Source organism: Jaculus jaculus, chromosome 14, assembly GCF_020740685.1.
Source record: "Jaculus jaculus isolate mJacJac1 chromosome 14, mJacJac1.mat.Y.cur, whole genome shotgun sequence".
In the NCBI taxonomy this organism is placed as follows: domain Eukaryota; kingdom Metazoa; phylum Chordata; class Mammalia; order Rodentia; family Dipodidae; genus Jaculus; species Jaculus jaculus.
This window is the reverse complement of record NC_059115.1, coordinates 21,304,410-21,309,156: the sequence shown is the minus strand read 5'-3', so window position 1 is coordinate 21,309,156 and position 4,747 is coordinate 21,304,410. Positions and strand designations below refer to the sequence as shown.

Sequence of the window (4,747 nt, the reverse complement as noted above, 5' to 3'; positions counted from 1 at the left end):
CCCTGAGACTACATAGTGTGTGCCAGACCAGCCTGGGCTAGAGTGAGACCCTACCTCAAAAAAAAAAACAGAAAAAAAAAAAGAAAAAAATATATATATGATAGCCAGGTGTGGTGACACACACCTTTAATCCCAGCACTTGGGAGGCTTTAAGGTAGGAGGATTGCTGTGAGTTTGAGGCCAGTCTGACACTACATAGTGACTTTCAGGTCAGTCTGAGCTAGAGTGAGACCCTACCTTGGAAAAAAAACCAGCTAGCTTTTGTCTTTGGGCTCGGAGGAGGCTAAAGTGCAACTTTCTTTGGTTGTCCCGAATCTGGGTTCATCGACACCAGTCGCCTCCACCATGCGGCCTATGTTCGACCCCAACGAGATCAAAGAGATCAAAGTTGTATACCTGAGGTGCACCAGAGGTGAGGTCTGTGCCACATCTACCCTGGCCCCCATGATCGGTCCCCTGGGTCTGTCTCCAAAACAGGTTGGTGATATCACCAAGGCAACCGGTAATTGGAAGGGTCTGAGGATTACAGTGAAGCTGACCGTTCAGAACAGACAGGCTCAGATCGAAGTGCTGCCTTCTGCTTCTGCCCTGATCATCAAAGCCCTCAAGGAGCCATCAAGAGACAGAAAGAAGCAGAAAAACATTCAATATTTCTTCCGATGAGATTGTCAACATTGCCCAACAGATGCACCACTGATCTTTGGCCAGAGAACTTTCTGGAACTATCAAAGAGATCTTGTGGATGGCTACCACCTGCATGATATAATAGACAACATCAACAGTGGTGCAGTGGAATGCCCAGCTAGCTAAGATGCACAAGAAAGAAAATATTTCAATAAAAGATGAAGAGAAATAAACAAAACACAGCTAACATCATGCTTATTGGTAAAAGGCTGAAATTTTCCAAGATTAGGAACAAGATATTAATGTCTTTTCTTAACTATGATTCAACATTATACATATGATTCTAACCAGGGAAATAAGGATAAAATGAAATAAAAGATGTCAAGATTTGAAAGAGAAAAATAAACTATTCACATTCCCATATGACATGATCTTTCTTTTTTTTTTTTTGCTGGGGTTGGGGGGTTGTTCAAGGAAGGTGCTCACTCTAGCCCAGGATGACCTGGAATTCACTTTGTAGTCTCAGGGTGGCCTTGAACTCTCACAGCCATCCTCCTACCTCTGCCTCCCAAGTGCTGGGATTAAAGGCATGAGCCACCACACCCAGCAACATGATTTTGCATATAGAAAAATCCTGGTTCAACAAGAAACAAAACCAACTACCATATGATTCAGCTGTGCTTCTCTTGGGTACATACCTTAAGGGCCATAAGTCAGTGTGCCACAGAGACACCTGCACATTGGTGTTTATTCCAGCATAATTTATAGTAGTCAAGACATGGAACCAGCCTAGATAGCCACTAACAGATGAATGGATAAAGCAAATACAGGGTCTGGAAAGATGACTCAGATGTTAAAGGCACTTGTTTTCAAACACTGATGGCCCTGGTTCAGTTCCCCAGCACTCACTTAAAGCCAGATGCATAAAGTGGTACATGCAATTTGGAGTTTGTTTGCAGTGACAGGAGGCCTTGGTGATCCTGCACTCTGTCTACCTCTTTTTCCTGTCTCTATGTCTCTCAAAAATTATATATATATATATATATATATATATATATATATATACATATATATATATATATATATATATATATATATATGTATGTATATGTGAATTTTCCCCCTGAGGTAGTGTGTTGCCCTAGCCCAGGCTGACCTGGAAATTCACTATGTCATCTCAGGGTGGCCTCGAACTCACAGCGATCCTTCTACTTCTACCTCCCAAGTGTGGGATCAAAGGCGTGTGCCATCACGCCCAGCAATAAACATATTTTAGTGAAAGAAAATATAAGCCGGGCATGATGGGGCATGTCTTTGATCCCAGCACTTGGGAGGCAGAGGTAGGAGGATTGCCGTGAATTCGAGGCCAGCCTGAGACTACAAAATGCATTCCAGCTCAGCCTGGGCCAGAGTGAGACAATGCCTTAAAAAAAAAAAAAAAAGAGAGAGAGAGAGAAAATTCAGTATATATGCATGATGGAATCTTATTTGGCTATAAAAAAAGAAAGAAGTTATTTCTTTTTTAGACAGTCTCAGTACATATCACATTCAGACTGTGAACTTGCAATACTCCTGCTTCTGCATCCTGAGTGCTGAGATTACAGGGATGTGCCTTGAGACAAGCTACAATGATCAGTTTGAAACCATTAAAATCCAGAACATGGGCTGGGGAGATGGTTCAGTGGGGAAAATTCCGGCCTCACAAGCATGATGACTTGAGTTCAATTGCAGAGCTCATATAAAATGCCAAGCATGATGGTGTGAGCCTGTAAACCTAGTGCTAGGGAAGTGGGGGCAGGAAGATGCCTGGGACTTACTGGCCAGGTACTCTAGTCTAATTGGTGAGTTCCAAGACAATGAGAGAATCTGTCTCGAAAAAGGTGGATAAAGCCAAAGGAAGAGTAGGACTGCTCACGCCGTGCTCTTCCAGACACAAAATGGCCTGGTATCCATAACCTCACAGTGCCTGACACTACCTATACAAGACCATCATAACAGGAGGAAAGATGATGACATCAAAATAAAAGAGAGACTGACCGAGAGAAGGGATATAATGGAGAGTAGAGTTGCAAAGAGAAAGTGGGAGAGGAGGGAATTACCATGGTTTATTGTCTGTAATTATGGAAGCTGACAATAAAAAATAAAACAAACAAACAACAAAAACAACGGTGGGTAATGTCTTGGAGAACACCACCCACTCGCGTCATCTGGCCTCCATGCTATGTCATGCACACCTACATACACATATATCCTCACTCATGCACACATTACACATTCACATACAGAAAAAAAAGATCAAAAATATAATCGCGAGCCTTTCAGCCGGAGCTGCCATCTTCCAGTAATTTGCCAAAATGACAAACACAAAGGGAAGGAGGCGAGGCACCGGTACGTGTTCTCCAGGCCTTTTAGAAAACATGGATTTTTCCACTGGCCACATATATGCGAATCTACAAGAAGGGTGATATTGTAGATATCAAGGGAATGCCCCCTAAATGTCACCATGGGAAGACTGGAGGAGTCTACAATGTCACTCAGCATGCTGTTGTCATTGTTGTGAACATGCAAGTCAAGGGCAAGATTCTTGCCAAGAGAATTAATGTGCATATTGAGCATATTAAACACTTTAAGAGCCGAGACAGCTTCCTGAAATGGGTGAAGGAAAATGATCCGAAGAAAAAGGAAGCCAAAGAGAAAGGAAGCTGGGGGCAGCTGAAGTAGCAGCCAGCTCCTCCCAGAGCAGCGCCCTGTGTGAGAACTAACGGAAAAGAGCCTGAGCTGCTGGAGCCTATTCCCTCTGAATTCATGGCTTAACAGATATCATAAATAAATAAGACCTAGATTGTAAATATATATATATGGTGCAAGCTGGGTGTGGTGGCACATGCCTTTAATCCTAGCACTTGGGAGGCAGAGGTAGGAAGATTGCTATGAGTTCTAGGCCACTCTGAGACTACACAGTGAATTCCAGGTCAGCCTGGGCTAGAAAGAGACCTTACCAAAAATAAATAAATAAATATATATATGTGTGTGTGTGTGTGTGTGTGTGTGTGTGAATGTTATGGTTTGACTCTGTAAGGTCCCCTACAGGGTCAATGTTTGAATGCTTACTCCCAAGATTAGTGGCACTGTTTGGGAGACTGTGGAATTTATTTATTATTTTTAATATTTTATTTTTATTTATTTGGCAGAGAAAGAGGGTGAGGCAGAGAAAGAGAGAGAGAGAGAGAGAGAGAGAGAGAGAGAGAGAGAGAGAGGGAATGGGCATACCAGGGCCTCCAAACGAACTCCAGACTCGTGCACCCTTAGTGCATCTGGCTAACGTGGGTCCTGCAGAATTGAACTTTGTCCTTTGGCTTTGCAGGCAAGCACCTTAATTGCTCAGCCATCCCTCCAGCCCTATTTATTATTTTTAGAGAGAGAATTGGCACGCTAGGGCCTCAGCCATTGCAATCAGATGCCAGATGTTTCTGCCACCTAGTGGGCAATGCCACATTGCACTTGCATCCCCTTTGTGCATCTGGAGAGTTGAACATGGGTCCTCAGGCTTCACAGGCAAGCACCTTAACAGCTAAGACATCTCTCCAGCCCAAGACTGTGGACCTTGATAGATGAGAGCTAGCTAGCAGAAGTAGATCACTAAGGGTGGGTATTTGAAGTTGTGTTTGGCCCCTGTTTTTATTTTATTTATTTTCTTAAGTTTTTTTTTTGTTTTTTTTTAAGAGAGAGATTGGCAGAGAGAAGGAGAGAGAGAATGAGCAAGCCATGGCCTCCAGCCACTGAAAATGAACTCCAGACACATGTGCCCCCTTGTGCAGCTGGCTTACATGGGTCCTAGGGAATCAAACTGAGGTCCTTTGGCTTTGCAGGCAAACGCCTTAACCACTAAGCCATGTCTCCAGCCCTTTATTTTACTTTTCGTTTGTTTGTTTGTTTTGAGGTAGGGTCTCATTCTAGCCCAGCCCAGGCTGACCTGGAATTCACTATGGAGTCTTGTGGTGGCCTCGAACTCACGGCAATCCTCCTGTAGCCCAGGCTGTCCCTCAAATAAATAAATAAATAAAAATTTAAAAAAAGAAAAACAAGGGCTGGAGAGATGGCTTAGCAGTTAAGATGCTTGTCT

At 43.3% G+C, this 4,747-nt stretch overlaps 2 pseudogenes; both read left to right on the top strand.

Annotated features, from left to right (window-relative positions):
* The first annotated feature begins 330 nt into the window (after positions 1-330).
* On the top strand, positions 331-810 carry LOC101616702 (annotated as a pseudogene).
* A 2,168-nt stretch (positions 811-2,978) lies between these two features.
* LOC123454687 lies at positions 2,979-3,438 on the top strand (annotated as a pseudogene).
* The last annotated feature ends 1,309 nt before the right edge of the window (positions 3,439-4,747 follow it).